We start from the raw sequence: 22,281 nt of genomic DNA on the forward strand, positions 1-22,281 counted from the left end.
CGATGACCATGAAACCATTGTCAAATGTCGTAAAAACTCATCTGGTTCACTAACACCCCTCAGGGAAAGAAACCTGCCATCTTAATCGGGTCTGAATTATAGAACCATAGAATCCCGACAGTGCAGAAGGAGGCCATTTGGCCCATCGGGCCTGCACCGACCACAATCCCACACAGACTCTATCCTCATAACCCCATGTATTTACCCTAGCTAGTCCCCCTGACACTAAGGGACAATTTAGCATGGCCAATCCACCTAACTCGCACGTCTTTGGAGTGTGGGAGGAAACTGGAGCACCCGGAGGAAACCCATGCAGACACGGGGAGAATATGCAAACTCCACACAGACAGTGACCCAAGACTGGGAATTGAACCCAGGTCCCTGATGCTGTGAGGCAGCGGTGCTAACCAGTGTGCTACCGTGCTGCCCATTACAAACTACATGTGGTTGACTCTTACATGCCCTCTGAAATGGCCCAGCAAGCTATTCAGTAAACTCAGCACAAGGGCAATTAGGGTTGGGCAATAAATGTTGGCCCAGCCAGTAATGCCCTCATCCCATGAATGAACAAAAATAAAATACAGCTTCCTCTAGCTGGACTAATTCTTCAGAGCTTTCATGGGGAGGCGATGGCCTAGTGGTATCATTGCTAGACTATTAATTATTATCATTGACTATTATCTGGACTATTATCATTGCTGGACTATTAATTAAACTCAGCTAATGTTCTGGGGACCCGGTTCGAATCCCACCACGGCAGATGGTGGAATTTGAATTCAATAAAAAATATCTGGAATTAAGAATCCACTGATGGCCGTGAAACCACTGTTGATTGTCGGTAAAACCCATCTGGTTCATTGATGTCCTTTAGGGAAGGAAATCTGCCGTCCTTACCTGGTCTGGCCTACATGTGACTCCAGAGCCATAGTAATAACTGCCCTCTGAAATGGCCCAGCAAACCACTCAGTTTCAACTAGTTTCAACTAGGGATGGGCAATGAGTGCTGGCCAGCCAGCGATACCAATGTCCCACGAATGAGTATAAAAACAGCTCTAGAAATCACAGTTATGATCTCTCACAAATGGGCCTAGTTTTTCTTGACTTTGTCACAAGCACTTGCCTTTATTTATATGAACTTTTGTCACTCCTGTCCATCAGTTAATTTTGCCTCAGTTGTGTGATGATCAGGACTTGATAATTAAGTTGATGATTGGTTCGATATTGCCTTTCTACCCTCCCCTTGCCTGGATGGGTGCAGCTCCAACAACACTCAAGACACTCAATGCCATCCAGGGCAAAGCAGCCCACTCGATTGGCACCATATCCAATACCTTCAAGATCCACTCCTTCCACGACCAGTGGCAACAGTGGGCGGGATTTTCCAGCCGCTCTCGTCCCAAAACCGGAAAATCCCATCCGAGGTCAATGGAACTTTGCTTGCCCCTCCCCCCGCTACGATTCCCATGGCGGTCGGGACAGGAAAACTCCCCCCCAGTGTGTACCATCTACAAAATGCATTGCAGCAACTCATCAAGGCTCCTTTGACAACCTGTACCAAACCCCTGACCTCTACCATCTAGAAGGACAAGGGCAGCAGACACTTGGGAACACTACCACCTGCAAGTTCCCCTCCAAGCCACTCACCATCCTGACTTGGAAATATATCACCATTCTTTCGTAGTCGCTGGGTCTAAATCCTGGAACTCCCTTTCCAGCAGCGCTGTGGGTGTACCTACATGACATGGACTGCTATGGTTCAAGAAGGCAGCTCACCACCACCTTCTCAAGGGCAACTGGGGATGGGCAATAAATTCTGGCCCAGCCAGCAGCACCCACATCTCATGAATGATTTTTTTAAAAAGTGCTGCGAGCTCTTCTTTTAACCGTTTATAATTTCCCCCTATCACTGATTGCAAAATTCCAAAATAAAAGCTTTTGAAAATGTGGCAATCTGTAGGCCAATCAACTTAACTCGCACATCTTTGGAGTGTGGAGGAAACAGGGTGACGGGTGGCACAGTGGTTAGCACTACTGTCTCACAGCACCAGGGACCCGCATTCGATTCCCGGCTTGGGTCACTGTCTGTGTGGAGTTTGCACGTTCTCCCCGTGTCCGTGTGGGTTTCCTCCGGATGCTCCGGTTTCCTCCCACAGTCCAAAGATTAGGTTGATTGGCCATGCTAAGTTGCCCCTTAGTGTCAGGGGGACTAGCAGGGTAAATACGTGGGGTTATGGGGATAGGGCCTGGGTGGGATTGTTGTTGATGCAGGCCCGATAGGCTGAATGGCCTCTTTCTGCACTGTAGGGATTCTATAACTCTATGAAACTGCAGCACTTGTGGGAAACCCACGCAGACATGGGGAGAATGTGCAAACTCCACACAGCCACCCGAGGCCAGAATTGAACCTGGGACACTAGCGTTGTGAGGCAGCAGTGCTAACCACTGTGCCGCCCCATGGAATCTCTTCAGCCAGAAGGTGGTGAATCTATGGAATTCATTGCCACAAAAGGCTGTGAAGGCCAGGTCACTGAGTGTATTTAAGACAGAGATGGATAGGTTCTTGATTGGTAAGGGGATCAATTTTGGGATAAGGGGCAGCAAATTTAAAACGAGTTGAGGAGAAACTACTTCTCCCAAAGGATTGTGAATCTGTGGAATTCGCTGCCCCAAAGTGCTGGGACAGTGAGTAAATTTAAGGGGGAGTTAGACAGATTTTTAAATTGGTAATGGGGTTGAAGGGTTATGGAGAGAAGGCAGGAAAATGGGGATGAGGAGCATATCAGCCATGATCGAAGAGTGAACTCGATGGGCCGAATGGCCTAATTCTGCTCTTCTATCTTATGAACATGGTGCACGGTTCTGTTCACAGTGGCATAGTGGTTAGCACTGCTGCCTCACAGTGCCAGGGACCTGGGTTCGATTCCCGGGTTGGGTGATGGTGTGAAGTTTGTAAACTTTCCCCGTGTCTGCGTGGGTTTCCTCCGGGTGCTCCGGTTTCCTCCCACGCTCCAAAGATGTGCGGGTTAGATGGATTGGTCATGATAAATTACTCCTTCGTGTCAGGGGGACTAGCTAGGGTAAATGCATGGGGTAATGGGGATAGGGCCTGGGTGGGATTGTGGTGCAGACTCGATGGGCCGAATGGCCTCCTTCTGCACTGTGGGGATTCTAGGATTCTATGAACTTATGAACAAAGGTTAGGAAGGGGTAAGATGATAAGATGGCAGTAATGCTGCCAAAGCACTTGGTCACGCAGTCAATTGAATTTCAAGGGTCAATTTTAGGTTGAGAGTTAGCATTGTACAAGTGTAGTTGTGATTAAGGAGATGAGTAAGGTCTGTAATCTCAACAAATATACTGGTTGTGCCGCATTTAACGTATTTAGTCTTAATTGAGGTTTCCTGTTGCTACCCGTCTGAGTCACTGTGTTCCATTTTTCAAGTTGAGGAGGGATCACATGGAGTCATGTGCTATCTTCCAACAAGTTGGGGACCTACACTTCCGTGGACACCGGGACTGTCTGGATTTCATTAAGCGTTTATGTCTGAGCTTTGCAAAGCATAATTTCAAGGTCTTAAGTGGCAGGTAAGGTCGGCAGATTTCCTTACCTCAAGGGCATTAGTGAACCAGAGGCATTTTTACAACAATTCGTGGCAATTTCCTGGTCACTAGCTTTCAATCCCAGAATTTATTGGTCAAATTTAAGTCCCCCCAGCTGCCGTGGCGGGATTTGAACCCTTGAACCCAGAGCATTGGCCTGGATCTCTGGATTACTAGTGCAGTGTGCCGTTAACACCATGTCATATGCCAGCTCCCTAGAAATGCCAACAAAACTCACGATGCACAGAGTTGTTGCGGGGAATTTTCCACCCCGCCTACCACGGGAATCGTAGCGAGCGGGGGTAGGGGGGTTGCGGCCCAGGCAAAGGTCCGTTGACCTTGGGTGGAATTTTTTGGTTTTAGGGTGAGCGTGGCTAGAAAATATCGCCCATTGTGACGAATGATTATTTTAAATGGAATGCCTACTAGAGCCTTTGGTTAGAATCCTCCGATCTTGTTCTGCCACTGCTGCCAGCGAGAACGGAGAATTTGGCGCTCAGCCAAAACTTCATTCACTGCAGCGGGACTGGAAAATCCCAACCGCAGGCGAGGTTGGAGAATTTTCCAGCCTTTTATTCCGAAAGCCAAATAAGGCTCTTTATGAAGTCACGGTGTTAGAATATAACCAGTGACAACTTTGTATTGGATGTAATGTGACCAATGGGAACAAGATGTAAAGGTCAGCTGACCCAGTAAACCATGGAACCAATTACAGAGGATGTAATAGTCAGCTGACCAGCTGATTCACTATAAATAAGGAATTATGTAGAATTGTGGGGAGGTTGGAGTGGCCCAGGGCGAGGCCCCAAGTTTGGAGTAATGATGTTTCTTTATTAAACCCTTTCTTTGATTTGTAAGTTGGAGTAGGTTTTGTTGTATTTTCATTAGCTGCATTTTGAAGAGTTCCTTCTGAAGAAACACACGGCATGATGGCACAGTGGTTAGCACTGCTGCCTCACAGCACCCAGGGACCCGGGTTCGATTCCTGGTTTGGGTCACTGTCTGTGTGGAGTTTGCACATTCTCCCTGTGTATGCGTGGGTTTCCTCCAGGTGCTCCGGTTTCCTCCCACATTTCAAAGATGTGTGGATCAGATTGATTGGCCATGCTAAATTGTCCCTTAGTGTCTGGGGATGTGTAGGTTAGAGGGATTAGTGTGGTAAATACGTGGGGTTACGTGGATAGGGCCTGAGTGGGATTGTTATCGGTGCAGACTCGATGGGCCGAATGGCCTCCCTCTGCACTGTAGGGATTCTATGATTTATTCTATTCTAGCAACATACTTTAATCCGTCTCTTATCAATCCCCAAGCTCTGGGTGGAATTTTCAGTCAATCACACCAGCGGGATTCCCACAGCAGTGAATGGAGATTTGGCTGAGTGCCAATTTGTCCACCCTAGCTGGCAACAGCGGCAGGGATTGAAAAGCTGGAAAGTTCCGGCCCTTGTGTAGTTCAAGCCTTTTCCACTTTTATTATCAAGACATTGCCCCTTTAAATTCGGCGATGAAATTCTTTGGATGTTCAGAGGGGTTCGTCCAGTTGGTAACAGTCTCTTTTCATCTAGAAAGCGTCGGAGTCACAATGGTACTGGAGCCCAGGCTGAATGTTTGCCCAGTTTTATGTTGACAATGCGCCGATGTTTTCTTCCCCCTCCGGGAGCGTGGGAACAGGCATCCAAAACCGTTTGCCTCACTGGAAACAAAATAATGATTTTGGCATGTGAAGTAGATGCACTGTTGCTTGGAAACTGTCCAAGTTCATGTCCTTTATCTGCTGTGACAACTTTCAATTCTTCAGTCAGAAAATATAATCAGCGGTTATGTAATATGGCGGCTAAATCAAGTGGACTTCCTGCCCTGTAATTGCTGTGTAGGCCATGAAATAAAAAGCTACGTTCTCACTTTTCAATTATAACTGATGATGTTGCGTCATTTTGACGTGACAAACACCTTAGAGGATTAATGTTGGCACACTTGTGGGCGGATCTAAGATTCAAAGGCCCACCAACCTATTCAGTAAACAGAATTCCCCTCTAATTGTCAGAATATTGGTTGATGAGTAACAGGCGGTGTGGTGGTGCAGTGGTTAGCATGGTTGCCTCACAGCGCCAGGGGCGTGGGTTCGATTCCCCGGCTTGGGTCACTGTCTGTGTGGAGTCTGCACGTTCTCTCTGGGTTTCCTCCGGGTGCTCCGGTTTCCTCCCACAGTCTGAAAGATATGCAGCTCAGGTGTATTGGCCATGCTAATTTTTTTTCAAAGTTTATTTATTCGTCGCAAGTAGGCTTACATTAACACTGCAATGAAGTTCCTGTGAAAATCCCCTAGTCGCCACACTCCGGCGCCTGTTCTGGTACACTGAGGGAGAATTCCGGTTTCCTCCCACACTCTGAAGACGTGGTGGTTAGGTGCATTGGCCGTGCTAAATTCTCCCTCAGTGTACCCGAACAGGTGCCAGTGTGTGGCGACTAGGGGATTTTCACAGTAAATTCATTGCAATGTTAATGGATAGTAAGTAGTCTCACAACACCAGGTCAAAGTCCAACAGGTTTATTTGATAGCACGAGCTTTTGGAGCACCGCTCCTTCATTACTCACCTGATGGAGGAGCAGCGCTCCGAAAGCTCGTGCTACCAAATAAACCTGTTGGACTTTAACCTGGTGTTGTGAAACTACTTACTGTGCCCACCCCAGTCCAACGCCGGCATCTCCACATCAGTGTTAATGTAAGCCTACTTGTGACACTTATAAATAAACTTTAACTAATGTCTAAATATGCAGAAGCAGTTTTTTTCAGGATGTTGGCATTGCCAGTTTATATCACCTGTCCCCTGATAGCTCCAGCAGAGGTGGTGATGGACCTTTTGCTTGAGCCCCACTGTGGTCTTTGGCATCCGTGGCCACAACAGAATTCCAGGATTTTTACCCCGCTGCATGAGGAAGGAACCAATTGAACATGGCGTGATTTTATTTGCTGTTCTCATTTGCTGGGCTGCCTCACCATAAACATCGTGAATCGGGTGAGGCACCTGACAAGCATCTGGATTGTGACTTCGATTAAATGGTTTCCAGCAGGCCATTTGCACATTGCGATGACTTGCCTCCAGTTAACAGGAATAGCATTCTGTACCTCCCTGGTGGCCTTGCCAAGGGGATCAACACCTGAACAAAGAACAAAGAAAATTACAGCACAGGAACAGGCTCTTCGGCCCTCCAAGCCTGTACCGACCATGCTGCCTGACTGAACTAAAACCCCTACCCTTGCGGGGACCATATCCCTCTATTCCCATCCTATTCATGTATTTGTCAAGACGCCCCTTAAAACTCACGATCATATCTGCTTCCACTACCTCCCCCGGCAGCGAGTTCCAGGCACCCACCACCCTTTGTGTAAAAAACTTGCCTCGTACATCTCCTTTAAACCTTGCCCCTCGCACCTTAAACCTGTGCCCCCTAGTAATTGACTCTTCCACCCTGGGAAAAAGTTTCGGATTATCTACTCTGTCCATGCCTCTCATAATCTTGTAGACTTCTATCAGGTCGCCCCTCAACCTCCGTCGTTCCAGTGAGAACAAACCAAGTTTCTCCAACCTCTCCTCATAGCTAATGTCCTCCATACCAGGCAACATCCTGGTAAATCTTTTCTGTTTCCTCTCCAAAGCCTCCACATCCTTCTGGTAGTGTGGCGACCAGAATTGAACACTATATTCCAAGTGTGGTAAGGTTCTATAAAGCTGCAACATGACTTGCCAATTTTTAAACTCAATGTCCCGGCCAATGAAGGCAAGCATGCCGTATGCCTTCTTGACTACCTTCTCCACCTATAGCAACCATGGTGGCACGGTGATTAGCATTGCTGCCTCAGCACCAGGGACCCGGGTTCAATTCCGGCCTTGAGTCACTGTCTGTGTGGAAGTTGCATGTTCTCCCCATGTTTGTATGGGTTTCCTCCGGGTGCTCCAGCTTCCTTCCACAGTGCAAAGATATGTGGGTTAGATGGATTGGTCATGCTAAACTGCCCCTTAGTGTCCAAAGGTGCGCAGGTTAGGTGGATTGGCCATGCTAAAGTGTCCCTTAATGTCCAAAGATGTGCGGGTTAGGTAGATTGGCCATGATAAATTGCCTCTTAGTGTCGAAAGGTGAGCAGGTTAGGTGGATTGGCCATGCTAAATGACCATTTAGTTGTCCAAAAATGTGCAGGTTAGGTGGTTTGGCCATGCTAAATTGTCCCTTAGTGTCCAAAGATGTGCAGGTTAGATGGTTTGGCCATGGTGGATATGTGAGATTACGGGGATAGAGGGGAGCGGGAGGACGATGGGGAGGGCCTGGGTGGGATGCTCTTTTGGAGAGTCTGTGCAAACCAGTGGGCTGAATGGCCTCTTTCTGCACTGTAGGGATTCTATGATTCTATGGTTTGACTTTCTACATAGTGAAGCATCCCAAAGGAGTGTTATCAAACAACATTTGACCCTGAGCCACACAAGTAGATATTTGGTCAGGTGATTAAAAGCTCGGTCGTGAGGCAGGTTTTGTAGGAGGAAAGGCAGATGGAGAGAGGGAAAGGTTTTGGGAGAGATTTCTAAACTTAGGGCCTAAACAGCTGAAGGCCCGGCACCAAGGTGAAGGAACTAAAATCAGGGATGCTCGAGAGGCCAGAATTGGAAAAGTGCCCTGATTTCTATGGATTGTAAAGTTTCTAAGTTTATTTTATTAGTGTCACAAGTCGGCTTACATTAACACTGCAATGAAGTTACTGTGAAAATCCTCTAGTCGCCACACTCTGGCGCTTGTTCGGGTACACTGAGGGAGAATTTAGCACCTAACCAGCACGTTTTTCAGACTGTAGGAGAAAATTGGAGCAACCTGAGGAAACCCACGCAGACACGGGGAGAATGTGCAGACTCTGCACAGACAGTAACCCAAGCCGGGAATCGAACCTGGGTCCCTGGTGCTGTGAAGCAGCAGTGCTAACCTATCAGGTGAATGGGAGTTCTGTTCACAAACAGGGCATATAAAGACACAAACTCAACTTACAAAATAATGGTTGGAATGCGGGTCTTTACAGGTAATCAAGTCTTAAAGGTACAGACAATGTGAGTGGAGAGAGGGTTAAACACAGGTTAAAGAGATGTGTATTGTCTCCAGCCAGGACAGTTAGTGAGGTTTTGCAAGCCCAGGAAAGTCGTGGGGGTTACAGATAGTGTGACATGAACCCAAGATCCCGGTTGAGGCCGTCCTCACGTCTGCGGAACTTGGCTATCAGTCTCTGCTCAGCGACTCTGCGTTGTCGTATGTCGTGAAGGCCGCCTTGGAGGACGCTTACACGAAGATCAGAGGCTGAATGCCCGTGACCGCTGAAGTGTTGCCCAACAGGAAGAGAACACTCTTGCCTGGTGATTGTTGAGCGGTGTTCATTCATCCGCTGTCGTAGCATCTACATGGTGTCCCCAATGTACCATGCCTCGGGACATCCTTTCCTGCAGCGTATCAGGTAGACAACGTTGGCCGAGTTGCAAGAGTATGTACTGTGTACCTGGTGGATGGTGTTCTCATGTGAGATGATGGCATCCGTATCAATGATCCGGCACGTCTTGCAGAGGTTGCTGTGGCAGGGTTGTGTGGTGTCATGGTCACTGTTCTCCTGAAGGCTGGATAGTTTGCTGCGGACAATGGTCTGTTTGAGGTTGTGCGGTTGTTTGAAGGCAAGAAATGGGGGTGTTGGCCTTGGCGAGACGTTCGTCTTCATTGATGACATGTTGAAGGCTCCGGAGAAGATGGAGCCTTCAACATGTCATCGATGAAGACGAACATCTCGCCAAGGCCATTCCCACACCCCAACTTCTTGCCTTCAAACAACCGCACAACCTCAAACAGACCATTGTCCGCAGCAAACTACCCAGCCTTCAGGAGAACAGTGACCATGACACCACACAACCCTGCCACAGCAACCTCTGCAAGACGTGCCGGATCATTGACATGGATGCCATCATCTCATATGAGAACACCATCCACCAGGTACACGGTACATACTCTTGCAACTCGGCCAACATTGTCTCCCTGATACGCTGCAGGAAAGGATGTCCCGAGGCATGGTACATTGGGGAGACCATGCAGATGCTACGACAATGGATGAATGAACACTGCTCCACAATCAACAGGCAAGAGTGTTCTCTTCCTATTGGAGAACACTTCAGCGGTCATGGGCATTCAGCCTCTGATCTTCGGGTAAGCGTTCTCCAAGGCGACCTTCACGACATACGACAACGCAGAGTCGCTGAGCAGAAACTGATAGCCAAGTTCCGCATACATGAGGACGGCCTCAACCGGGATCTTGGGTTCATGCCACACTATCTGTAACCCCCACGACTTGCCTGGGCTTGCAAAATCTCACTAACTGTCCTGTCTGGAGACAATACACATCTCTTTAACCTGTGCTTAACCCTCTCTCCACTCACATTGTCTGCACCTTTAAGACTTGATTACCTGTAAAGACTTGAATTCCAACCATTATTTTGTAAATTGAGTTTGTGTCTTTATATGCCCTGTTTGTGAACACAACTCCCACTCACCTGATGATAGGGCAGCACTCTGAAAGCTTGTGGCTTGTGCTACCAAATAAACCTGTTGGACTTTAACCTGGTGATGTGAGAATTCTTACTCTGCCAGTCGAACGCCGGCATCTCCACATCAAGACTTTATGGGAACAGTCTTTTTCTGATCCTCCAATGCTGCTATTTGAGGAGACTGGTGCACAGAGCCATCTGATGCTTATTTGCATCTGATTTACATTGCTGCACTGCATCTGCCTGGGAGCAGTTGGGTGCTGCCATCACAACAGCCATAGAGGATGTTTGAGTTCATCGCTAACTGGGAACAGAAGTGGACAAATGGATTGGAGCCCATTTCCCTCTATCCGTCACACCTGTTACCTGGACAGCATCTGTGAGCGGGTGCTGGTGTGTTCATTCGCTCAGGTTGTCCGCGTCACTGTCGAACCATGCACACTTGCAGCAAGTTGTGGTCTGGAGCTGCGGACAGTGATGGCCGAGACTCCAATGCTCCTTCCATCACATGACTGAACCAGGAATCCCTCCCACTCTTGCCACCTGACAAGTGCAGGAATGGTTTGTAGGTTGGTACTCGACCAAGGCAACTCTGTTATGAATGTACCTTTCCATGGCCATCAAATCCTGGAGTGTGCTTCACGTGTAAGGACAGCGGTCTGCATCAGTGAGAGTCTTCACTGAACTTGTCTTAAGATGCCTGCTTCCAGAGGCAGCCTCATGGCACAGTGACATGCCTGCGGAAAGCTAGGCAGCCTCCCATCCATTGTCTCTGTCTACGCATCCCACTGCCTCGGAAAAGCAGCCCGCATAATCAAGGACCCCCACGCACCCCGGACATTCTCTCTTCCACCTTCTTCAGTTGAGAAATAGATACAAAAGTCTCACCAATTGTTTTTTTACATTCTTGATATATTAATTTGATCAGCAAATGTAAGAACCGAACCAATTTATCGTAAGCTTTACGATGATAGAGTTTTAAGAAGGAAAATGTGAGTCGCTCGCTGGATCTGAACCCTTGCAGGAAGAAAGAGTCTGAGAGGTCGGCTCAGGTGAGGACTATTGGCACTTCCCGGTTTAATTTAAATTTATTTTATTCGTGTCACAAGTAGACTTACATTAACACTGCAATGAAGTTACTGTGAAAATCCCCCAGTCGCCACACTCCGGTGCCTGTTCGGGTACACTGAGGGAGAATTTAGCATGGCCAATGCGCTTAACCAGCACGTCTTTTGGATTGTGGGAGGAAACCGGAGCACCCGGAGGAAACCCACGCGGACACGGGGAGAAGGTGCAGACTACGCACCGTCAGTGCAGAAAGAGGCCATTTGGCCCATCGAGGCTGCGCCGACTCTCTAAGAGAGTATCTTACCCAGGCCCTCTCCCCACCCTATCCCCGTAACCCCACACATTTACCATGGCTAATTCCATCTAATCAGCAAGCCTTTCGAAGCGTGGGAGGAAACCGGAGCACCTGGAGGAAACCCACGCAGACACGGGGAGAACGTGCAAACTCCACACAGACAGTGACCCAAGTCGGGAATCGAACCTGGGTCCCTGGTGCCGTGAGGTAGCAGTGCCAACCACTGTGCCACCATGCCAGCCTAATAATGCCGCTTGAGAATGAATGACCTGTTTTACGGAATATTTAATAAATCTTCTGAAGGAACCTTGTGTTGTGGAGTGTATCAGTGTCGAGATTTGAACTTAGGACTTCAGATAATGAATTATGGGTAATGTATTAGCATGGATAGAGTATTGGTTAACTAACAGAAAGCAAAGAGTGGGGGTAAATGGGTGTTTTTCTGGTTGGGGATCAGTGACTAGTGGTGTGCCTCAGGGATCAGTGTTGGGACTGCAATTGTTTACGATTTATATAGATGATTTGGAGTTGGGGACCAAGTGTAGTGTGTCAAAATTCGCAGATGGCACTAATTTGACTGGCAGAGCAAAGTGTGCAGAGGACGCTGAAAGTCTGCAAAGGGATATAGATCGTCTAAGTGAGTGGGTGAGGGTCTGGCAGATGGAGTACAATGTTGGTAAATGTGAGGTCATCCATTTTGGTAGGAATAACAGCAAAATGGACTATTATTTAAATGGTAAAAAATTGCAGCATGCTGCTGTGCAGAGGGACCTGGGTGTCCTTGTGCAGGAATCTCAAGGAGTTGGTTTGCAGGTGCAGCAGGTAATTAAGGCAGCAAATGGAATTTTATCCTTCATTGCTAGAAGGATGGAGTTTAAAAACAGGGAGGTTATGTTGCAGCTGTACAAGGTGCTGGTGAGACATTGGGACCTCCTTCCACACCGATTGCCTCCTGTGCTGGTCTCCCACCTACCCCACGGACATCGCCACTCAACCCTGCCTTTCCCCCCACCCCCCTTGCAGAGTTCCCTCCTTCCCACCCCACTGCCTATTGCCCCCCCAGCAGTGTTCACTCCCCCCCGCCAATCGGCCCACGGGCAGTATTCCCCTTCCCTCCCACCTTGGCACAAATAGCCCTTCCTCACTACCTTGGCAGAGCTCCCCCCCTACCCTTCCACCCTGGTCGAGTTCCACTTCCCTCCCACCCCTGCCGAGCTCCCCCCTTGTCTCCCCCCGTCATAGCTCCACCCCCCTCTGGCCGCCCCCACTCAGGCTCCACCCCTTGGCACTGCCCCTGGTACAGGTTGTTGCTTGGTGAGCAGTGCCAAGGTGCCAGATGGGCAGTGCCAGGCTGACACCGCCCCGTGGGCACTTCCTGGCCCTGCCCCCGACCACCTGGGGGGCTTCAATGGTCTCCGATCCCCCCAGCGAGGCCATCACATCTGGTCCCCGTTGGTGGGGACTGTGTGTGATTCTCGCCAGGTGGGAACATCCACTGGTGAGATGGTAAAGATGAGTCCGGACGATGGTGTCTGGGACTCATTAATGACCTGCTTATTTAAATCTGCTTTGTGTCCCTGCAGCCGGCAGGGCCGGTGCTATCCGGGGAGGTGAAGAAACAGGGCGTGTTTCTGACTTTTCACCTCCCGCCCGATCTTATCATCTCACCTTGCCAAAAGTTAAGCAGGACTTTTGATGGCAAGATGGCCATGCAAGATGGCCGCCGATACCCATCTGTACATGGGCATTGGTTCGCGCATGTGCGGAATTCCAGTGACGTCACTCCGCCGGGCCTAGCATGGCTGGGTCCTCTGCGCATTGGTGCGTCAATGACATCACCAAGTACGTGCACCATCTGCCTGTTTCTGTGCCATTTCTGTCAATAAAAGCTTCACGGAATAGTTTGATTTGATTTTTGATTTGATTTATTATTGTCACATGCATTAGTATCAGCCATGATCTTATTGAATGGCGGAGCAGGATCGAGGGGCCAGATGGCCTACTCCTGCTCCTAGTTCTTATACAGTGAAACGTATTGTTTCTTGCGCGCTATACAAAGCATACCGTTCATAGAGAAGGAAAGGAGAGGACGCAGAATGCAGTGTTACAGTCATAGCTAGGGTGTAGAGAAAGATCAACTTGGTGCGAGGTAGGTCCATTCAAAAGTCTGACAGCAGCAGGGAAGAAGCTGTTCTTGAGTCGGTTGGTACGTGACCTCAGACTTTTGTATCTTTTTCCCGATGGAAGAAGGTGGAAGAGAGAATGTCCGGGGTGCATGGAGTCCTTAATTATGTTGGCAGCCTTTCCGAGGCAGCGGGAAGTGTAGACAGAGTCAGTGGATGGGAGGCTGGGATGGGGCTACACTTGTCATTAATCCTCATAACTAACTCCTGGACTTTAGCTGCTATGTATTCTTTTTTAGTGAATTCACAAGACACGGGTTTGCCCTCCGTTCAAAGTCAAAATACACTTTGTAGCAAGGCCAGATGTGGAAGTATTTCTCGAGTATGATAAAACGCAGCCGTGACGATTTGAGCCGCGCCATCTTTGCTCCTGGCCACTGCCAACTCTTGTCGCTCTTGGTGATGTAATGGAGTCAAACAGGACAACTGGGCAGCACATGCAGCCTTCGAAAAAGAGCAGTCGGGTTAACACCCCCTCCCTCCCCCGGGCGTCCTGGCCAATATTTATCCCTCAACCGACATCTCAGACAAATTCTCAACATATCTCAACATATTCTCTGGTTATTATCACATTGATTGGGAAGTTTCACTGGATTCAGATTCGCTGCTGTCTTTCCTGCACTGCTCACAATGCACCTCACTGGCCGTGATTGCACTCTGAGATGTTTGCTGGATCTCTGCACGCACTTTTTCCATTATCACCAGCAGAGAATCCTGTGGATTTTCATCATCAACAGCACCCTCACATGGTTTGGAAGAGTAAGTTGCAGACAAATGTTCAGAGGTGTTCTTTAAGTTGCATCTTCTTTCTCAAATTTCAACCTCATAGAATCCCCACAGTGCAGAAGGAGGCCATTCAGCCCATCAAGTCTGCACCGACCATAATCCCACCTATCCCCATAACCCCATGCGTTTACCCTAGCTAGTTCCCCCGATACTATAGGCTTTTAAAAAAGTTTATTTATTAACGACGCAAGTAACTGCAATGAAGTTGCTGTGAAAATCCCCTAGTCTCCACACTCCGGCGCCTGTTTGGGTACACTGAGGGAGAATTTAGCACGGCCAGTGCGCCTAACCAGCACGTCTTTCGGACTGTGGGAGGAAACCGGAGCATCCGGAGGAAACCCACGCAGACACGGGGAGAATGTGCAAACTCCACACAGACCGTGACCCAAGCTGGGAATTGAACCCGGGTCCCTGGCGCTGTGAGGCGGCAGTGCTAACCACTGTGCCACCGTGCCACCCATCTCCCTCAGTGTAGCTGAACAGACACTGGAATGTGGCGACTAGGGGATTTTCAATGTAACTTCATTGCAGTGTTAATGTAAGCTTACTCGTGGACATGAATAAATAAATTTAAAACTTAAAAAGTCTCTTTCAACGTGTTTACTCACTTTTAACAGGTGCAAACGGACCGTTTCTATGGAAACCGGATGGCAGAATGTTCAGCTGTGTACTGCCATCCTCAAAGTTGAAGGAGAATTTAGCACGGCCAATTCATCTAACCAGCACGTATTTTGGACTGTGGGAGGAAACCGGAGCACCCGGAGGAAACCCACGCAGACACGGGGAGAACGTGCAGACTCCGCACAGACAGTGACCCGAGGCCGGAATCGAACCCGGGTCCCTGGCACTGTGAGACAGGAATGCCAACCACTGTGCCGCCGTCATGAAAATGGGGATGTTTGCCCATATAAGCTTCCCCGTGTCTCAGTATCCCACATGGGGATTGCCACTGCTGACAAACCATTGAAACAAGTTGATGCTCTCCTTGACTAGCAGCTGCGGGCACTGGTCGGTAAGTAGGAAAGGGTCCATTGTCCCCAGCTGGCATGAGGAACTCTGAGGTCATTCAGACTCCCACGCTGCTCTCCCCACCTCAGCAAACAGCACCCCCAAGAAGGCTGGGAAAAATGAAGTTCTACCCTTTGGCCGCAATGACGGGGTGGCATGGTGGCGCAGTGGTTGGCACTGCTGTTTCACAGCTCCAGGGACCCCGTTTCGATTCCCGCCTTGGGTCACTGTCTACGTGGAGTCTGCACGTTCTCTCTGCGTGGGTTTCCTCTGGGTGCTCCGGTTTCCTCCCACAGTCCAAAGATGTGCGGGTTAGGTTGATTGGCCATGATAAATTGACACTTAGTGTCAAGGGGACTAGCTGGGGTAAATATATGGGGTTATGGGGATTGGGCCTGTGTAGGATTGCGGTCGGTGTAGACTCGATGGGCCGAATGGCCTCCTCCTGCACTGTAGCATTCTATGATTCTATTTCGTAACGTCCTCTCCTCACTAAATTAATTACGCGCACACAGGCAACACTAGATCACTGGTGTACGGCTTCTGATTCACTTGCCATGCTGTGACCTCCTGCACTCCAGCCGCCATATTTAAAGTGTAGCCACACATGGCCTTCTCAATGTTGGCAGCCCTGGACTGCCCCACTGAAGACATGGTCCAAAACCCAAGAAGGTGGCAGTGCCCAAATTCAATAACTGCTGGACGCAGTCGAAGCCTGCCGCCATTCTCTCTACTCGCCCGCTCTGGACGCCAGGGATCTGGCAAGGTGACCAGTCCGGTTTGGGAGGTGGTGGTCAGTGCCAGTGCCGCGTGGAAGAGGCACCCAGTGCAGGAAGGGGGTGAATGATCTCACCCATGCCGCCAGGGTAAGTTAACCATCTCACACAAGCCCGTCACATTCTCGCTGGCACCTCCCTCACTGCCAGCTCAAGGGGCATCAGCACTCACTCTCTCACACTCACCCTCACATCACCAACAGCCCTCAACACCTCAGCAACCCTCATCTTCATCCCGTCCATGGCTTCACTCACCCACACACATACCTGTGCCAGATGCTCACACTCTTTCCAGCTGTCTTGATGCAGGACAATCGCAGAGAGAGGTCCCAGCTCGAGGGTGAAGTGCCAGAAATCTCTCAGTGAGGACACCAAGCCGGTGTGCCGACCAGAGAGCATGTCTACCCTGCCTACGGCAATGATGATGTTGGCAACCAAAACCAAAGCGAGGATCGTGCACCAACTCATCCCTCAGACAACCGCACTGTGAGAGCTTTGCCCCGTTTTAGAGTCACCTGCCAGGCACTAACTATCTCTCTCTCCTTTCTTTCATGGGCCCCCCCAGAAAGCTGCCAACGGCATCACAGGATCTTAACAATGCACAAGGAGGCCATTCAGCCCATCAAACCTGCACTGACACCCATCCCTATCCTCATAACCCCACATATTTACCCTGCTAATCCCCCTGACACTAAGGGGCAATTCAGCATGGCCAATCATCCTAACCCACACATCTTTGGACTATGGGAGGAAATCGGAGCACCCGGAGGAAACCCATGCAGACACGGGGAGAATGTGCAAATTCCACATAGACAGTGACCCAAGCCGGGAATCGAACCCGGGTCCCTGGTGCTGTGAGGCAGCAATGCTAACCACTGCACCACCGTGCCGCCCCTGACAACAGAGTGTAGCAGTCAGCAGACTACCTCCACCTCGGCACTCGATGTAGTGGTAGGGTTAGGAAAGTTAAAAGGACTTAGGGGCACAATGGTGTTCACAACATGTATGTAATGTACACAAATGCAAATGTGTGTGTCTCCTTTTCGTGATGAGCTGTGTTGTTGTCATGTTGTCGTGGGCGTGTGTCTGTGGAATGTTTACACACACCCCACATTGGCCATCATTTTAAGGGGCGAATACTTATTGACATGGGAACAAAACTCTCAAACCCCATGTTCACGGGTGAGTCACTGAGAGAGAGAGAGAGAGAGAGGACCTTTGGAGACTAACGCTGACTCTAGTCTGTTTCCCATTGATATTGCAGAGAGGAGCCATTGGGAAGACAACGGCTGGATTTATCACTGTCTGCATCAACACTGAGGTTGCAAGATGGTGGTGTCAGGATCTCATGTCCAGACCAGCCTGGATCCTCCCTGTGTGAGCTAAGAAACCTCTCCAAGCGTCCCGGAGGAACTGAATGTTCAGGCGTCCCTCTGACAATCCTCCCCCTGTAATACTTGATCCCATTTGGTCTTTGTGGTTGTTATGAAGTGGAGGTGGCTTCCTCACTCTGAGGACTAACCCCTAATCATTCAAAGAGAAGACCTCACCCTATAATCTTAAAAGTGAGTGTGAAGTGGTGCGATCGGCTCTTCAGCAACTTTTAGTGGTTCAATCAAAATAACTCCCTGAGATTCTCCCTAAAATCAACAAATAACAATTTATTTATCGAACTAACAGTGAACAAGTTAACTAAACTGTTAACAAACCGAATCAAACAAAATTCTAATGGAATGCTGTTTAGATAAATACAAATCCCTAACAAAAGTCACTAACAAAAAAAATAGAATCTTAGCCACTCTCTAAATTACAACCAGATTTTGCGTCTTCCGGAATATTCTGGGCTTTCTCTGTTGATTCTTCTTTGCGATCTAGATGAGGCTTTGAGCTACAAGCTGTGAGCTGTGGCTAATGGAAGTTACTCTCCTCCTCTGTCACACTGCCTCCCTTCCTTTTATACTTCTGATGACATATCAATATCCTCCACAGTAGAATTGGTCCTCGGTTGTCAAAACCATCGGATTTAAATTTAATAGGTTCTTGGTATCTAAGTGCCTAATTCAAATTGATTGGCTGAATTCAAATAATTCAAAAGTCTGAAAGCCTGTTGCCTTGGTAACCCTGCTGCTTGGCCTTTGATACAAATGTTTCAGTCTGGGCACTCTATGTGTACTTGCATTCTTTTAACTTTCCAAGCACAGAAAATGCAACACCTTTTCAACAGAACCATATAATTCTTTCTCTCGAGCATCTTACAACTTTACAAACACCAACATACAATTGCTCGACCCAACTTCGCAGCAGTGGTATACATCCGTTTGTTGGTCCCTGAACATTTTGAGGTGGATGGGCTTCTGTCCCGTGTGGACCCTCCCCCTCCCCATCTTATATATACCCATCTCACATCCTCACATGCCCCTTCGCATGCCCCCTCAAAGCCTTTTTCCCTGTCTGTAAACTGCAGAGGCCCATCCTGATTGGGTGTGCCATCTGCAGACCAGCATGATGCCAGGAACCCCCGCGGACCGAGGTGCATGGGGTTACGTCCATTCCCTGGGCACAATATGCAGGGCACGACTGAGACTGGCCTGATGTGCCCCCCCCACCCACCCACCGACCCCTTCCCCCTGCCCCACCGCCCACCCACCCTCGACCCCCTCCCTGGACTGGGACAAGGGCAGTCTTTGCAAGCTCAACAACCTGAACATTTCTTCAATCAGTTCTCCTCCCATTGTGGCCCCCGAGTGGCTTATGTCACAGGAACATCGGAATTAGGAGCAGAAGTTGGCAAATTCAGCCCTTCGAGCCTGCTCCGCCATTCAATCAGATCATGGCTGATCTCTCCCTGGTCTCAAATCCACCTCCCCACCTGTTCCCCAAATCCCCTTATCCCTTTTTTATTAGGAATATATCTGTCTCCTTCTTGAAACCATTCAATGATTCAGACTCCACCGCGCGATGGGGCAGCGAGTTCCACAAATTCACCACCCTCTCCGAGAGGTAGTTCCTCCTCATCTCAGTTTTAAATCTAAAAAAAGTTGAAGTAAATTTTAAATCTCATGTCATTCTAAATCTAATGTCATTCTGTAACATTCTCTCTCGCCATCCTGGCTCTGAGGATACAAGCCCCTTTGCATAGTCCCACCAGTCATGTGTCTGAGTACAACCTTCCCCATTCGTACTCTCCCAGGACAGAGTCCTACCCCGGATGTCCCTTCCCTGCCTGAGATCAATTCCCGCTAGTACAGTCCTAAATCTGCAGCCCATGGGAATCCACCCCTATCTTTCTGCTGGTCTGGATGATAGAGTCTTACCTGAGATACCATTCCCCCCCACCCCACCCCCCCCCCCCCCCCCCCGCACCCCCCTCACATCCTCCGGAGCCTGGCACTGATCCCTGTGAGCACCGCGTGATGTCCTGTAAGCGAAAGATCTAAAGTGATGAGCGAAGAACAGGTCACCAGGTGCCTGTCGCTCATACCCCAGTCCCTCCCACCCCAAGACCGGAGATTCCCTCATCGACGGACTGTCAAATTTTCCATCCTGCCCCTGTCGCGATTCCTGCAGTAGGCGGGACTGGAAAACTTACCCCAAATTTCTAATTGCCCAGCTGATCTGGTGTGGGTGGGGGATGATTCCAGTGAGACGTCTTTAGGGGAGGCGATGGCCTAATGGCATTATCGCTAGACTATTAATCCAGAAACTCAGCTAATATTCTGGGGATCCGGGTTCGAATCCCCCCATGGCAGATGGTGGAATTTGAATTCAATAAAAAAGAAATCTGGAATTAAGAATCTACTGATGACCCATTGTCAATTGTCGGAGAAACCCATCTGGTTCACTGATGTCCTTTAGGGAAGGAAATCTGCCGTCCTTACCTGGTCTGGCCTACATGTGACTCCAGAGCCACAGCAATGTGGTTGACTCCCAACTGCCCTCCAAGGGCAACTAGGGATGGGCAATAAATGCTGGCCAGCCAGCGACGCCCATGTCCCACGACTGAATAAAAAAAGGGATGTAAATGTATTGAAATGATGTTCCCGATGTGTCCTGGTGGGAAACACAAACCCGCCATCGTTGTCTGGAATGCGCAATTGTGACCTGGCTCTGTGGTGACATGTAGCCGATTTTCAATGTCCTCGCAGTATTTTCCACTCTCGCCTGCCGTCATGGGAGGGCGAGGAAATTCCCAGCCACGGAGTAAAGGGTTGAAACCTGGGATCACCGTGGTGCCTCTGTGCCAGGCTTAACTCCGGAAAGAGGGCAAGATTGGCACATCGCTCGGCGCAAGCAAAGAAATGAAACTTGCAGAGAAGAAGGTGAAAATGAAAGGAATGGTATCTTTCTCTTGGTGAGAACACCTTGCCACATTGTGATGACAAATGATCCAAGTTAGCTTCTTAGCCCCACTGGCTTGGAATAAGTTCAGAAATTTCTGCATTTGTGTCGTAATAGGGTCTGGTACACGTAGGGTTAATGTGCGACTGAGTACACACAGTGTCATAAGAGACCACGTGACCCTCACCCAGAATCAGTCTAGTGTTGGACAGAGACGAGTGTGCCAGCAAGCATGGAGACAGATCCTAGCTTGTACTGTATATTTGTAAATAGCTCTAAGACTTACTGTTAATCTTCTTTGGACTATGAGGTGGAGGTGCCGGCGTTGGACTGGGGTGGGCACAGTAAGAAGTCTCACAACATCAGGTTAAAGTCCAACAGGTTCATTTGGAATCATGAGCTTTCGGAGCGCTGCTCCTTCACCAGGAAGGAGACGCTGGAATCATTCCGTCCCCACCCACCCCCCCCCCCGCCTCACCTCCACCCTCACACCGGATTGTCTGGTGACTTAATTAAGGAGCAGCGCTCCGAAAGCTGGTGATTCCAAACAAGCCTGTTGGACTTTAACCTGCTGCGATGAGACTTTTTTCGTTGGCCTATGAAGACTTCTAAGACTTACCGATTGTAAGCCAGACCCGATAACAGTTTCATGAAAGGCAAGGGAAGTAAAAACTTCTTTATATTTGATAATAATGTTTTGATCCCTGACACCATTGAGTTTCTCTCCATGACTGTCCACAAGTTAAAGCAACAAGGCCCAAGGGGGATGTGGGGGGGGGGGGGGGGGGTGCGTTGGGAACAGCCGGAAAATTCCACCCTCTGTTCTGAAAACAAACGCAGCAGCCGGAATTCACCAACCTCGCCGGCGGCTGGGACTCTCCAGTCCCGCTGCAGTGAATGGAGATTTGGCTGAGCGCCAAATTCTCCGTTCTTGCTGGCAGCGGAGGCGGGGCATGCGAGTCCGGAGAATGCCAGTCAACGAGAAAGGGAGGAACTGTGAGAGTGTCGGAGAGAGGGAGCGGAGAGCAAAAAGCTGGTATAGTTTTTAGTTTATTTTATTAGTGTCACAAGTATTATAGAAAGGATATTATTAAACTAGAAAGAGTGCAGAAAAGATTTACTAGGATGCTACCGGGACTTGATGGTTTGAGTTATAAGGAGAGGCTGGATAGACTGGGACTTTCTTTTCTCTGGAGCGTAGGAGGCTGAGGGGTGACCTTATAGAGGTCTATAAAATAATGAGGGGCACAGATCAGCTAGATAGTCAATATCTTTTCCCAAAGGTAGGGGAGTCTAAAACTAGAGGGCATAGGTTTAAGGTGAAAGGGGAGAGATACAAAAGTGTCCAGAGGGGCAATTTTTTCACACAGAGGGTGGCAAATGTCTGGAACAAGCTGCGAGAGGTAGTAGTAGAGGCGGGGACAATTTTATCTTTTAAAAAGCATTTAGATAGTTACATGGGTACGATGGGTATAGAGGGATATGGGCCAAATGCGGGCAATTGGGATTCGCTTAGGGGTTTTTAAAAAAAAAAGGGCGGCATGGACAAGTTGGGCCGAAGGGCCTGTTTCCATGCTGTAAATCTCTTTGACTCTATGACTAAGTAGGCTTATATTAACACTGCAATGAAGTTACTGTGAAAATCCCCCAGTCGCCACACTCCGGTGC

This window comes from Mustelus asterias, chromosome 18 (assembly GCF_964213995.1).
Source record: "Mustelus asterias chromosome 18, sMusAst1.hap1.1, whole genome shotgun sequence".
NCBI lineage: Eukaryota > Metazoa > Chordata > Chondrichthyes > Carcharhiniformes > Triakidae > Mustelus > Mustelus asterias.